This window comes from Gossypium arboreum, chromosome 6 (genome assembly GCF_025698485.1).
Source record: "Gossypium arboreum isolate Shixiya-1 chromosome 6, ASM2569848v2, whole genome shotgun sequence".
Classification (NCBI taxonomy): domain Eukaryota; kingdom Viridiplantae; phylum Streptophyta; class Magnoliopsida; order Malvales; family Malvaceae; genus Gossypium; species Gossypium arboreum.
Window position 1 is genome coordinate 75,383,250 of NC_069075.1, and position 17,053 is coordinate 75,400,302.

Below are 17,053 nucleotides of genomic sequence, written 5' to 3' on the forward strand. Positions count from 1 at the left end.
AAAGAGAGAGTAAAATCACAAGTAATTATTAAAGAGAATCCATAGAAGTTTGGTGGTTGAGAAATCTTCAATTAATATGATCATCAATGTATAGATATCTTGAAATAATCTATAGCTTACTTGCATCCAGAGAATACTTTGGTTGGTGTATAACTTGTAAGAATTAACTAAACCGTTGATTGTCATTATCATCGATCCCTTAAGAAAGTCGGTTAATATCTTATTAGTAATTTAATAGTTGATGTATATCTGAGTGAGTTGAGTAATTATACAATTCATTTGTTAAGATTTAAGAACATCTTGTTGCATTCTTCTCTAGTGTAGTACCCGTTATCCAAATTTGTAATGATCTCATATAAGAGATCTCACATTTAGTGCCTAAGAAATTTTCATTATTTAATTCAAATGAATTTACTTATAAAAATTCATTTCTATTTTGCCACTTTTCATTATAGGTAATTTCAACATTTTACAATTTTTATATATCTTATTTCAATTTGCTTTTTCCTTTTACAATTTTTTAAGAGTGTGTTTAGAAGAAAAAATTTAAAAATTTTGAAATTTTAAAATGTTAATATTTTAAAATACGTCAATTCAAAATGCTAGGATTTGTACTTTGTTTGGATAAATAATTAATTTAGAAAAATTAGGCTAATGGAACTTTACCAATTAAAAATAATTATATTAAAATAAATAATATAAAATATTCAATACGAATATCATTATATTTTTAAAAATTTTAAATAGTTTTAATAAAATAAAATTTTAGAATATATATTATAATTAAATAAAATAAATTTTAAAGCTTGAGTTTTTATCTTATAGTGAGACCATTTGTATTAAATCAAAAAATTATGAGGTATTTTGAAAAAAAAAACCTATTTAGGTGGGATTTGAAAAGGAATTTGAGCTATTAAAATTTCCTCTTGAAACTACTCAAAAATTTAAAATTTTCAAATATATTTATTCAAACAAGTAAATTCACTTTTAGAAATTTGAAAACCTTGATAAAAATGAAATTAGTCCTATAAATTTCTCACCCAAATACACTCTTAAACTGTGCTTGGACGAAAAATTTCATTTACATCAAGGTTTTCAAAATTTTAAAAATGAACTTACTCGTTGAGGTAAAACTAATGGAAGATTTCCAAATTAGTGAGAAATTTTAAAAGGAAATTGAATTAGTTTTAAATTCCATAAGTAGTTTTCAAAATTCATTTAACTTAATATCTCATTATAAAAAAAATTAACCTTCAATAATTATTTTGAAAATATTTATAAATTATAACAAATTTAATTATTGAATATTTCTATATAATTTGTTTTTAATATTATTATTTTTTTATAATTTGTAAAATCCAATAAAACATCTTAAAATTTTAATTTTTTCATCCAAACACTCTTACACTTTACATACCTTTGAATTATCGATTATTGAACAAAACACGTTAGCGAACAAGTATAAATATAAATAATTATATAAATAAATAAAAAATTAATATAAATAAATATTTATATAAACAAATATTTATATTTATGTAAAAACACTTGATTTAAATAAAACAAATTAAATAAATATTTATATTTATAACAAAATGATCTCAGCAATAGTACTTTTGCAGTGATAAACGAATAAATCTTGCCTTCTGATATCAGACACCTACATTTTGGGCCCGACATTTCAACATCGCCCACGTCGTATGGATGCACCCACACCCTGATGGATTTGGATTCGCACCCCTTACGCACGAGGCAATGTTTCAAACTTAGTCATTCAATAACCCTCAAGTTGGTTCTCATATATATATATATATATCACACTTGATATTTAACCAATGTGGGATCTAAATTTTTATTTTCCTCAACAAAAATTCACAAGTGGCTTACTTGGAGTATCAATTTCTCATTCATTACTCATTCATTTTGAGCATATGATATACAGTTGTAAAAGTTTCATAAAGTAGAATAAAAAAAACCATATTTTATGGTTCAACTCTCTACTTTTACTAATCAAGAATACGCCTCAAAATTATCAAAAATTAGATTTTTTTTCCACACAGATTTCTGTATTACTTATCATGACATTTCTTTTTAATTACTAGATTACTATATTTTATCTTATTCAAAGCATTCATTTCAAAATCTATAAAATAGATAAAAGAAAATATACATCTACAGCACTGTAGATGTTCTACTTTCTAAACATGACAACTGTCTAGGGCGTAAAAGGTAAATATACTACTCTCAAAGGTTAACTTTTGACAATTTTTTGGGTTTGTGGGTTGGGCTGGAAGCATGGAACGTGGGGAAAGAAAGGTAAGAAGGAAAAGGAGAAAATTAATAAATTATTACTACTTTATTGAAATAATTTTTATGTAATATTGATTTTTATTTTTATTATATTTTAATATTTTTATGGTGTATTTGCATCATTTACAAATTCATTATTTTTTACATATAAAAATCCGTATTGTGGTTTATAATAATTTGATTTTAAATTATTTAAATAAATTTTCATAATAATTTAATTTAGAGAAAAACATATTACTTTTGATTTTTTAAATTATTATATACTTATAAATTGAGTTTGCAAAAGGGTCAAGCTACATGATTTTTGGTCACTAGAATTTTTTATTTTTAAATGATATATTAACATATCTTTATTTTAAATTTTTAAATGATATATAAAATTAATTAATATATACCATCATTCCATGTTTAGTTAAATTATTTATTTTGAAGGATTAGTTAGAAAATTTTAAATGGCTTAGATAAATCATATAATTTTTCGTTATAGTATTACTTTTTTATCTTTTTAATATTTTATCATATTATAAAATTTATTATAGTTATTTAAATTTATTTGTGTAAAATTTTAAAATATAAAATATTTAAATAATAATTATTTAATATAATTATAAAGTAAATTTCCAAAGCAGTAAAATCTAGTGTTTATTCATTTCACAATCTTATAATCAAATATTTAAGGATAAATCCCAAAACATTTAAGGGATAAATCCTAAAACTATATATGAACTATGGTTTAATGTGCAATTATATATATTAATTTTGATTTTGTATAATTTTATATATGAAATTTTGATTTGATCCTTATTAATACAATTATTGATATAACATCCTTTTATGTTTATATATTGCAATAATAAATAATTAAATTTATCCAATATAAAAATAAATTGATATATTTATTTCTTTAAATGTATACGATTAAATCAAAATTAAAGTTTCAAATATACATTTGAACCACAACTAGAGTTTCACAAATATAATTGCACGAATTAAAGTTCATGTATACAATTACACATTTAATAAAAATCATATATAATTTTAAAATTTATCCCAATATTTAAATATTACATTTTTCTTCTAACTTATATTTATTACTAATCAATGTGAATTACACTATTAAATCAAAACTTCCTAAACTTTTCTAACAATCGATAATAATTCTATTTTATTATTTATTTAATATCATACTTTTGATATTATTTACCATATTAAAATCACTTTATACCTTTCATATTTTACATTCGTTGTTATTCAAAATTCCACCAAATTCATAACTACTTAATAAAGTTATCATAGATTTTATATTTTCCATTTCTTACTCACATTTCTAACTCTCCATATTTCATCATATATCTCTACCTTAGCCAAATAATTACCAAATCCTTTTTTTTCACATACTCTAATTATATCAATTAACACTTTCACAGTATATCAATTCTTTTTATAATTTGTACAAAATTTCTAATAATGATTAGAATTTTTTATTAGCACCAGATCCCAATTATCAAAATAATTTATATATGTTAATTCTATTTATTAATTATTATTTTAATTTTTTATTATTGTAATATTTTAATTGTTAAATAAATTAATATATTTTAATTATGTTCAACAATTTGAATAACCAATGTCACTTTACACTAATTAGAATAACTAAAATATATTATTTAAAAATTAATTAAATAATAGGCATGTATAATCACATCTGACATTGGAAACTAATTCTTTTTATGCTTTAAAAAAAAAAAGCTTATTGAGGAGTATTAATGATTTATTTTATTATAATAAAATGTAAATACCTCTTCCTTGTTATTAATTTTTATGCTAATGTTATACTATTTTTATAATTTACTTAATTAATGGCAAACATTAATTTTAAATTTAACCTTATTAATAATAATTCTTAAATAATTTTTATTATCATTGAAAATAAATTTATTATAATTATTTAGAATTTGATATTGGTTTTAAATTTATCTATAAGTTAATTGTAACATCCTTTACCCGTATCCGACACCGGGACGGGGTTCGAGGCGTTACCGGACTTAAACATTCACAAACATGCAAAACCGGGCCACAAAATTTCGTCCAAATTAAAACTTTTCAAACACATGCATATCGTCCCTTATACGGGCCTTCGAGGCCTAAAACACACATCGGGGTGGTTCGGGACTAAATCGAGAACTTTTGATAAACTTTGGACAACTTAACAAATTTTCTTGCTTCAGAGAGTCACATGTCCATGTGGGTTGGGCCGTGTGGTCACACACACCCGTGTGGCTTGGGACACGCTCGTGTCCTCAGCCCGTGTAACTCTCTGTTTGTGACGTCAGCAAATAATTTGAACCACACGGCCGGGCCACACACCCGTGTGCTAGGTCGTGTCCTCCACACGGCTGAGACACGTGGCCGTGTCTTTGCCCGTATGACCAACACTTAGGCTATTTTCTAAGCCTTCTGTTACCATTAATACCTCACATACTTAAATACATTATAGACACATATATTGTAGCATCAAATAGATAATTAAACATCCTCCATTAAGACTCAATTGTAATATTCATATGTCGTCATACATATGTTTTGCTTGCTCATTTTATACCAAGTCTAAACATACCAATTTACAATCAATTGAACATGTCATTTTGATTATCACTTATACATTTATACCATGCTTGACATTATTTCACATTCACAAACGACATGCCTGCCTAAGTGATTCCACACCAATTTTGTTTTCCAGCATTATTGACTTATTTCCATATCACACTTTTATTCTCTGATTATGACCACTTCGTTTGGTCATAAGACATTCATCAAGCATACATACCGTAACACTAACCATTCATATCAAACAAATATAATCACATGACAATATTGCAAGGCATCAATACATAGCTTGGATAAATAAGCTTACAAGCCATCACCCATATAAGCCACGTCTCATGGCTAAACACAACGAATCAATTTAAGGCAACATCTTGACCAAATCAGAATAATACACATCATAATAACTAAGTCCCTATACATGCCACTCACTCAAATACACATAAGGTTTATCAATACTCCAACGGTAATAGTTTGATAGTGTGATGCTGCCTCCGACAATCTGCAACCCCGAGCCGACCTGACAATAATAAAAGAAATGAAAAGGAAGGAGTAAGCTTTACGCTTAGTAAGTCCATATGAAAATAATAAGTAATATGCCAACATGCTTCTCAAGGTAATACGACTATAATTATACTTTTACTTATTTTCTGGTCATGCTATTTTTCTCGAGTAATAGTTACTAATTTATTTATATCTGGAGCTACGGAACTCCAAATTAAGATCCACTAATTTTCCCCGAAACTAGACTCACATATATTCTTACCATAAAATTTTAAGAATTTTTAGTCTAGCCAATAAATACATTTTATTCTTTAAATTTACCCATTTTTTGCTATCTGACAGTTCCGATCCCTCTTCACTAAAAATTAATTATCTCATAATACGGGACTCCGATGACATTACTGTCTATTTCTCTTGAAAATAAACTCATTAAGGATTTTAAGCATATAAATTATAACCCATAAATATTTTTGTACAATTTTCAATGATTTTCTCAAATCATAATAGGGGATTTTAAAATCATTCTGACTCTGTCTCACAATAATTTAAATATTTCATAATCTGATATTCATTTTCTTACACCATTTCTTCTATGTGAAACTAGACTCAATAAGATTTAATTTCATATTTTATTGAGCCTCAAATTAAATTTCCACAATTTTTGGTGAACTTTCAAAGTTGGACTACAATTACTGTCCAAAATAGTTTTAGTACAAAAATGATGATGACTAAGTTCATCACACCTTCATTTCTTTTAAATTAGAAATCTATGCATTTATAAACATATATCTTAGTCCACCAGATTAACACAACATCATTTCACAATACTCATGGATTTACCATTCGTGGATTTCATATTCAATTGAGTTTTTGTACATACCTGTACTCGTTCATAACATAACTCAAGTTCGTTCTCACCAATGACATACTTCATTGGGACCATCATCAGATCCTTCCTTGAATTACTCGTTGAACATTAGGAACACTAATGTATACACGGAAACTTGCACATAGTGCCATATACGCAGCTAGAACCAACTCATAGCGCGTAACGTATGTAGCTAAATGTGACAGCCCAAAATTGACCCTAGTCGGAATGTGGTTTCGGGACCACAAAACCGAGGCATAAAAATAATTAAAAATTTATTTTGATGCCTATAATATGTGTGTGCTCATGTATGACATTTTATGATGATTGATTTAGTGTTATAAAGGTGAATTCCACTAGAAAGGACTTAGTAGTGAACTTTGAAAGTACGATAGGGAAATGTGTGATGACTAATTAAAGCATGCATGCAAAATAATGGACTTGCATGTCAAATTCCCTTTACAAGTGATGGCGGCCATGACAAAGAGATATGGGCTAAACATGTCATGAAACATGTTTTGTTGGGCATTAGGGAGAAATAATAAACAAATAAGCATGGGTAAGAAAAGAATGAAAAAAAAATGTGTGTGAGAGAGTAGCATTCCCCCCCCCCATTGCCGTGCAACCAAGAAGAGAAAACAAAAAATTGTTCATCCTTGTTCTCTCCTTTTTGGCCAAAAATACTAAGAGGAAGAAGGATTTTGCTTCATTTCCTTTGTTTAGAAGAGATCTAGAAGGTGATTTGGCTAAAATTGCATCAAGAGTAAGGTATGTATGAGGTTGTGTTGGGAGTTTCATGCATGTTTTGGTTGCTAATTTGATGTGCATGTTAGCCATGGCTCAAATCTTTGTTATGCCATGGAAATGGCATTTGGCCAAAGTTGTTATGGTGATAAAGCCATTGCATGCTAAGTGTGAAACTTGATGATGATGCATGCAATGATGGATTGTCTACTCATGAGTAAGATTTTGAGCTTTCTTTTGTTTTATCATGATTGAAGTTGAAAAGAAGCATGATTGTCATATTCGCCATGATGCATTCTTGAGCATGATTCATGCTTCTTGCATGTTAGTTAAAATTTGTGTTTTGGATGGCTATGGACACCTTGAAATTGCCATGCTCATATATGCATATATATGATTGCACATTATGTTTTGGTTATGAACTAAGTGATGAATATATTGGTTTAAAGAAGAAGATGTGGAAGAATGCTTGTGAAATTGCAAGCACAATTCGCCTAGCACACATGTAGGTGCTTGATGCTATATTATAAGTTTTGGGCCACAATGTGCAAAGCATTAATTAGTAAATTGCATGCTGTTTTGTGAGGTATTAAGTGCAAAATTGACCTCAACATGTACATGAATATTCGCCTTGGGTAGCCTATTGAAGGCCTTAGCATTTCCTTGATGCTCGAATAAATTGTATTGAATTGCTTGATGTAGTATAAAATGTGCATGACCATTGTGTATTCAAGCTAAAGGGTGGCCATATGACCATTTAAACTCCTTGTCATATTCGCCAAAAGCTAGCACAATGAGGTTTTAATAAATTGAATTTGTTTGAATTAGCTCAAGAGCTTAGAAGACCACAATTGGACAAGGGAAGGAAAAGGTGATCGAATAGCCGAAAAAGCCGTTCGACAACATCCGAGGTAAGTCCTCAAGAAGTGACCGTACTTGAATTGTGTGAAATAAAGTATGGATGTGTATTGATTATTGATTGTGTATGCATGAGTATTTGAATTCTACCCGGGCTAAGTCCGGCGAATATGCTTGTGACTATAATTGCGTTTGAGCCTTAGTAACGAAAATGAATTATGTATGTCCAATGATAATTGATGTATGTGTTCATGGAAATTGAATGATATCCGGCTAAATCCGAAGACAATTATGCTGGAAATTTTATCCGGTTAAGACCCAAGGCAATTGCGCTAGTGGCTACATCCGGGCTAAGACCGAAGGCATTCGTATGCGAGACATTTTATCTGGCTAAGACCAAGGCATTTGTGCACGTGATTATATCCGGTTATATTCGAAGAATCTTGGGCTGGAGGTGAGTGTTGGTTGCTGTAATGAATTCAATTAGCACACTCGAAAAGCCCAAAGGATAAGGTACGTTATATGTGCATTGGAAAGTCGACATGTTTGAGCAACATTCGCTCAATCGACTAATGAATTTCAGTTATTGAATTGATTGATACTTTGTGAAATTATATAATGATGAAGTGTGAAGTAGGAATGTGTACAAATGAAATGATGCATTTGGCTATGTGAATGTATTGCTGTAATTAGAGTTGATTATATTCCTTGAGACTTACTAAGCATAAAATGCTTACCCGTTGCTTTGGCTCTCGTTTTCTAGATTTCGCTCGAGGCAATCGGATTTGGGATCGTTGAAGTCGAAGTCATCCACACTATCAAGCCTCCATTTTGGTATAAATTTTGGTTGAACTTGAGATGGCATGTATAGGACTACCCTTGTTTGTAAAATATGTTGTAATGTAAGTATGTACGGCCATGCGAAAATGGCTCGAAAAGGAAGCATGAACTTAGACTAATTGTGGGTTGTATGTATATATTTGGTGTCATGATGTGGCTATGGCTTGGAAATGGGAATGTTGGTCATATGATCAGCCATTGGCATGGTTAAAATGATCATATATGAACCTATGTATGGCAAGACTAGTTGAATCATGGAGACTACCAAATAGGTAAGTCCTACCTTAAAAACAGATGCTGCCAGCTGCAGTGGCGTGAATGTGAAAAATCACCAAAATTCATAGGAATGGAATTAAATAGTGAATAAGCTATGTAAATGAACCTTGATGAGTCTATTTTCATATGGAAGAAACTAAATGGTCATAGGAGTTACAGGTTAAGAGATATTAAAGCTATTGTGAGACAGGGCCAGAATGGTTTCTGGATTCCCTGTCGCAACTTTAAAAATTCACTATAAATTATCCAAAAATAATTAGGAGACATACCTTATATGTACAGATTCCATTTTGAGTCTAGTTTCATTATAAACAAACGACACCAGCATTAAAGCCCTGTACAGAGAGATATTCAAGTTATACCGCGCGAAGGTCAGAGCAGTCGATCCCTGTAACATGGGTAACTTTAACTAATAAACTGTACCAATTGGCCCGACCAAAAATCCTAGAAATAAAACCATGGATGGATATATGAGTCTAAATTCAGGGAAAATTTACGAAACCAGTTTCCGAGTTTTGAAACTCGAGATATGATTTTTAAGGCGACAGTGACGCAGTTTTCCAGCCTGACTGGAAATGTCAAATTGGTGGGCAAAAACATGTGAACTTGGCTTGTTAACCCCTCGGGTCCGACACCGGCGATGGTCTCGGGTTTGGGGTGTTACAATTTTATTGGTATCAGAGCCACGGTTTAGTCGATTCTAGGACTACCGTGATGTGTTTGGGGTCTAGCTATACATGCCATTAAATGATGAATCGATAGTGTGATGATTCTGACAATTCGACTTTGTGTTTGTTGTAGCAATGGATCCCGATCCCAACCGAGCGATAGCTGATGATGTGGAGAGTGTGGCGCCTGCCCCCGCGCAAGGGACAGCGCCGGCGGACTCTCAACCTATGGCCAGCAATCCTAATGACGAGGCTAGGCAAGCCTTTTATAGTGTGATGAACGAATGGTTTAATCAATACATTCGAACCAACACGGCTGTTCCACAACCTCCATTCCCGACAAATGCAGCCCCCGCACCTACAATACCTCCGGTGACTGACCAAATAAGGTCAAGTAAGCCCCCAGTCGATAGGATTCGAAAACATGGGGCCACTGAATTTAAGGCTACGGATGATGATGATGCCGAGCGCGCTGAATTTTGGTTAGATAACACTATCCGGGTGCTTGATGAGCTATCCTGCACACCGATGAGTGCTTAAAGTGTACCATCTCCTTGCTACGCGAGTCCGCCTACTATTGGTGGAGTACTCGACTTCGTGGTGCCTAGAGAGCAAGTGACTTGGGAATTCTTTCAAACCGAGTTAGAAAAAGTATATCATCGAGATTCATCGACCAAAAGCGGAGGAATTTCTTGATCTTAAGCAAGGTTCTATGTCCGTTACCGACTACGAACGAAAGTTTGTGAGGCTTAGCCGACGCTGCGAGAATGCATTTCGTCCGAAGCTATTATGTAAACGCTTGAGGATGGGCTGAATGATGATATAAGGATGTTTGTTGGCATTCTCGAGATACGAGAGTTCGTAGTACTTGTTGAGCGAGCTTGTAAAGTCGAAGAGCTTAGAAAGGAGAAACAAAAAGCTGATGTGGGGATTGGAGAATTCGAAGAGGTCCTCGGAAAGTCTCTTCAACAAGCATCGAAGAGATTTCGAGATGATGTGAGCCGGTCTAGAGGCGTTTGGGCTTTTCTAGACGAGGACGCGATCGACCCTGTGACCACACGAGTCACTTGATCGCATGATGGTGGAAATGATCGCCGAGAGAGGGCGGAGTGTCCACATTGTGGCAAATGGCATTCGGGAGATGTTGGTTTCGTGATCGCTCTCGCTATAAGTGTGGATCGGCCGACCACTTTATGAAGGATTGCCCGAGGATGCATGAGCAGAATGTAAGTCGAGTGCAAACCCGGTGCTACCATCGCCGAGGTAGGCCACCTAGAAATATGGGCAATGTCGGTGGCGGTCGAGAGGATCTAGAGATGCTACCATTAGATCCGAGGCTCGTGCTCTGCTAGGACTTATGCCATCACGCGCACGCGAGGATCTGCTCTCCAAATGTTATTACCGGTACTTTCACTCTTTTCAATACAAATGTGATTGCTTTGATTGACCCCGGTTCTACTCATTCATATATATGTGAAACCTTAGCATCCAATAAGACTTTGCCTATTGAGTCTCTCGAGTTTGTAATTCGGTGTCAAACCCTTGGGTCATTACGTGCTTGTTAACAAAGTGTGCAAGAAAAGTCCCTAGTGTTCCGAGGTTCTTGTTTTTCGCGGACTTAATGCTTTTGCCGTTCGATGAGTTCGATGTTATTCTTGGTTTGGATTGGTTGACCATGCACGATGCGGTTGTAAATTGCAAGAGCAAGACTATCGATTTGAGGTGCGAATAATGAAATAATTCGGGTTGAGTCCACGGACTTAAAGGGTTGCCATTTGTAATATCGCGATGTTGGCCCGAAATATGTAAGAAAAGGGTGCGAAGCATACCTTGCGACGTACTCGATGACAAGGAATCGAGAAGAAACCCGAATCTGTGCCCGTGGTTTGTGAATACCGGATGTTTTCCCCAAGAATTGCCGGGTTTACCACTGCTCGGAAATAGAATTTGGCATCGAATTGGTACCGGTACCACTCCAATTTCGATAGCTCCGTATCGTATGGCACCAACGGAATTAAAGGAGTTGAAAGCTCGGTTGCAAGAATTGGTGGATAGAGGTTTTGCTCGCCGAGTTTTTCGCCTTGGGGTGCGCTTGGTGTTGTTCGTGAAGAAGAAGGATGGAACCATGCGATTGTGCATCGACTATCGTCGACTTAATAAGCGACGATAAAGAACAAATATCCGTTGCCACGTATTGATGACTTGTTCGATCAATGAAGGAGCCTCGGTGTTCTCGAAAATAGATTTGAGATCGGGCTACTATCAATTGCGAATCCGAGATTGGACGTGCCCAAGGCGCCTTGAGCGAGATATGGTCACTATGAGTTCCTAGTGATGCCGTTTGGGCTCACTAATGCCCTGCGGTATTTATGGATTTAATGAATTGGATCTTTAGACCATATTTGGATCGATTCGTAGTCGTGTTCATTGATGACATCTTGGTCTATTCAAGAAATGAGACCGAACATCTTGAACACCTGCGGTTAGTGCTGCAAATTTTACGGGACAAGCAATTATATGCTAAGTTCAACAAGTGTGAGTTCGGTTAAGAGAGGTTAGCTTCTTGGGTCATGTGGTATCTCAGATCGGTATTCGAGTCGACCGAATAAAATTTCAGCCATACTAAATTGGAAGCCTCGAAATATTATTCGAGGTTCAAGCTTTTGGGGCTTGCTTAGGTTATTACCGACGATTTGTAAAGGCTTCTCAACGATAGCCACGCCGATGACGGCTTACTCCAAAGGGACGTTAAGTTCGAATGGACGGAGAAATGCCAAAAAGTTTCGATCAACTGAAAACTTATTTGGTGAAGCCCCAATTCTAGTGCAACCCGAGTCCAAGCAAAGAGTTTGTCATCTATAGCGACGCCTCTCTACTTGGGTTAGGTTGCGTATTAATGCAAGAAGGTCGAGTTGTGGCCTATGCGTCGAGGCAATTAAAGCCACATGAGAAAAATTATCCGACTCATGATCTCGAATTGGCCGCCATCGTATTCGCCTTAAAGATTTGGCGACATTACTTATTTGGTGAAAGGTGCCATGTATACTCGGATCACAAAAGTCTCAAGTATTTGATGACCCAAAGAGACTTAAATCTGCGACAAAGAGCGTTGGCTCGGTGTTAAAGGATTATGAGTGATCATTGACTATCACCGGGAAAGGCGAATGTGGTTGCGGATGCCTTGAGTCGTAAATCGTTATTCACATTACGAGCGATGAATGTGCACTTGTCTATCCGATCCGACAAAGTGTGTTAGTGGCTGAATTGAAAGCCAAACCATTATTGACACACCAAATTCGAGAAGCTCGAAAGTCGATGACGAGTTGGTTGCAAAGCGGGCTGCGTGTGTTCGAACAAGGACTCGGAGTTTCAAATCGACGATGACGATTGTTTGAGGTTCAAAAGTCGTCTGTGTGTCCCAAAGAATTGAACTCATTTCGATAATTCGAATGAAGCCCATTGTAGCCGAATGGCAATCCACCGGGAGTACAAAGATGTACAATGATTTGAAACGTCGGTTTTGGTGGCATGGTATGAAGCGAGACATCTCCGACTTTGTTTGAGATGTTTAATATGTCAACAAGTGAAAGCGGAACATCGGTGCCTTGAGATTACTTGACCAATCACGATACCCGAGTGGAAATGGGATCGAGTCACAATGGACTTTGTATCCGGACTGCCATTGTCAGCGAGTAAGAAGGATGCGGTTTGGGTCGTGGTAGATCGATTGACTAAGTCGGCCCACTTTGTCCCCGTACGTACGGATTTTTCAATGGACAAATTAGCGGAATTGTACGTTTCTCAGATTGTGAAATTACACGGGGTGCCTATTTCTATCGTGTCGGATAGAGATCCGAGATTTACCTCGCGATTTTGGAAAAAGTTGCAAGAAGCTTTGGGTACCAAGTTGCATTTCAGCATCGCCTTTCACCCCAAACCGATGGTCAATCGAGCGGATAATTCGGATACTTGAGGATATGTTAAGATGTTGCGTCCTCGAGTTTAGTGGTTCATGGGAACGATATTTGCCGTTAATTGAATTCGCACAACAACGACTTTCAATCAAGTATTAAGATGGCACCCTACGAGGCCTTGTGCGGTCGTAAATGCCGACGCCATTGTTTTGGTGAGCTCGGTGAAAGCAAGATTTACGGGGTGGATTTGATTAGGGATGCTGAACAGAAAGTGAAAGTAATCCGTGAAAGTCTGAAGATAGCCTCCGATCGTCAGAAGTCGTACGCGGATCTGAAGCGTAAGGATGTCGAGTATCAGGTGGGTGATAAAGTGTTTCTCAAGGTATCGCCTTGGAAAAAGATACTCGAGTTGGTAGTAAGGGCAAGTTGAGCCCGAGGTTCATTGGACCATATGAGATATCAGAGCGAGTCGGTCCAGTGGCATATCGCTTGATTTTGCCCCCTGAACTCAAAAAGGTTCACGATGTCTTTCATGTTTCGATGCTTCGACGCTATAGATCCGATCCATCGCACGTGATTAGTCCATCAGAAATTGAAATTCAAGCCAATATGAGTTATGAGGAAGAACCGATTCGTATCCTATCACGGGAAGTGAAAGAGTTGCGAAACAAGCGGGTTCCACTAGTGAAAGTGTTATGGCTCAAGCACGAGGATAGAAGAAGCTACTTGGGAGACCGAGAACTCTATGAAAGAGCGATATCCAAACTTATTTACGGTAAGATTTTCGGGGACGAAAATTTCTTAAGTGGGGAGAGTTGTGATGCCCAAAATTGACCCTAGTCGGAATGTGGTTTCGGGACCACAAAACCGAGGCATAAAAATAATTAAAATTTATTTTGATGCCTATAATATGTGTGTGCTCATGTATGACATTTTATGATGATTGATTTAGTGTTATAAAGGTGAATTCCACTAGAAAGGACTTAGTAGTGAACTTTGAAAGTACGATAGAGAAATGTGTGATGACTAATTAAAGCATGCATGCAAAATAATGGACTTGCATGTCAAATTCCCCTTTTTACAAGTGATGGCCGGCCATGACAAAGAGATATGGGCTAAACATGTCATGAAACATGTTTTGTTGGGCATTAGGGAGAAATAATAAACAAATAAGCATGGGTAAGAAAAGAATGAAAAAAAATGTGTGTGAGAGTAGCATTCCCCCCATTGCCGTGCAACCAAGAAGAGAAAACAAAAAATTGTTCATCCTTGTTCTCTCCTTTTTGGCCAAAAATACTAAGAGGAAGAAGGGATTTTTGCTTCATTTCCTTTGTTTAGAAGAGATCTAGAAGGTGATTTGGCTAAAATTGCATCAAGAGTAAGGTATGTATGAGGTTGTGTTGGGAGTTTCATGCATGTTTTGGTTGCTAATTTGATGTGCATGTTAGCCATGGCTCAAATCTTTGTTATGCCATGGAAATGGCATTTGGCCAAAGTTGTTATGGTGATAAAGCCATTGCATGCTAAGTGTGAAACTTGATGATGATGCATGCAATGATGGATTGTCTACTCATGAGTAAGATTTTGAGCTTTCTTTTTGTTTTATCATGATTGAAGTTGAAAAGAAGCATGATTGTCATATTCGGCCATGATGCATTCTTGAGCATGATTCATGCTTCTTGCATGTTAGTTAAAATTTGTGTTTTGGATGGCTATGGACACCTTGAAATTGCCATGCTCATATATGCATATATATGATTGCACATTATGTTTTGGTTATGAACTAAGTGATGAATATATTAGTTTAAAGAAGAAGATGTGGAAGAATGCTTGTGAAATTGCAAGCACAATTCGGCCTAGCACACATGTAGGTGCTTGATGCTATATTATAAGTTTTGGGCCACAATGTGCAAAGCATTAATTAGTAAATTGCATGCTGTTTTTGTGAGGTATTAAGTGCAAAATTGACCTCAACATGTACATGAATATTCGGCCTTGGGTAGCCTATTGAAGGCCTTAGCATTTCCTTGATGCTCGAATAAATTGTATTGAATTGCTTGATGTAGTATAAAATGTGCATGACCATTGTGTATTCAAGCTAAAGGGTGGCCATATGACCATTTAAACTCCTTGTCATATTCGGCCAAAAGCTAGCACAATGAGGTTTTAATAAATTGAATTTGTTTGAATTAGCTCAAGAGCTTAGAAGACCACAATTGGACAAGGGGAAGGAAAAGGTGATCGAATAGCCGAAAAAGCCGTTCGACAACATCCGAGGTAAGTCCTCAAGAAGTGACCGTACTTGAATTGTGTGAAATAAAGTATGGATGTGTATTGATTATTGATTGTGTATGCATGAGTATTTGAATTCTACCGGGCTAAGTCCCGGCGAATATGCTTGTGACTATAATTGCGTTTGGGCCTTAGTAACTGAAAATGAATTATGTATGTCCAATGATAATTGATGTATGTTTTCATGGGAAATTGAATGATATCCGGGCTAAATCCAAGACAATTATGCTTGAAATTTTATCCGGTTAAGACCAAGGCAATTGCGCTAGTGGCTACATCCGGCTAAGACCAAGGCATTCGTGCGAGACATTTTATCCGGCTAAGACCAAGGCATTTGTGCACGTGATTATATCCGGTTATATTCGAAGAATCTTGGGCTGGAGGTGAGTGTTGGTTGCTGTAATGAATTCAATTAGCACACTCGAAAAGCCCAAAGGATAAGGTACGTTATATGTGCATTGGAAAGTCGACATGTTTGAGCAACATTCGCTCAATCGACTAATGAATTTCAGTTATTGAATTGATTGATACTTTGTGAAATTATATAATGATGAAGTGTGAAGTAGGAATGTGTACAAATGAAATGATGCATTTGGCTATGTGAATGTATTGCTGTAATTAGAGTTGATTATATTCCTTGAGACTTACTAAGCATAAAAATGCTTACCCGTTGCTTTGGCTCTCGTTTTCTAGATTTCGCTCGAGGCAATCGGATTTGGGATCGTTGAAGTCAAGTCATCCACACTATCAAGCCTCCATTTTGGTATAAATTTTGGTTGAACTTGAGATGGCATGTATAGGACTACCCTTGTTTGTTAAATATGTTGTAATGTAAGTATGTATGGCCATGCGAAAATGGCTCGAAAAGGGAAGCATGAACTTAGACTAATTGTGGGTTGTATGTATATATTTGGTGTCATGATGTGGCTATGGCTTGGAAATGGGAATGTTGGTCATATGATCAGCCATTGGCATGGTTAAAATGATCATATATGAACCTATGTATGGCAAGACTAGTTGAATCATGGAGACTACCAAATAGGTAAGTCCTACCTTAAAACAGATGCTGCCAGCTGCAGTGGCGTGAATGTGAAAAATCACCAAAATTCATAGGAATGGAATTAAATAGTGAATAAGCTATGTAAATGAACCTTGATGAGTCTATTTTCATA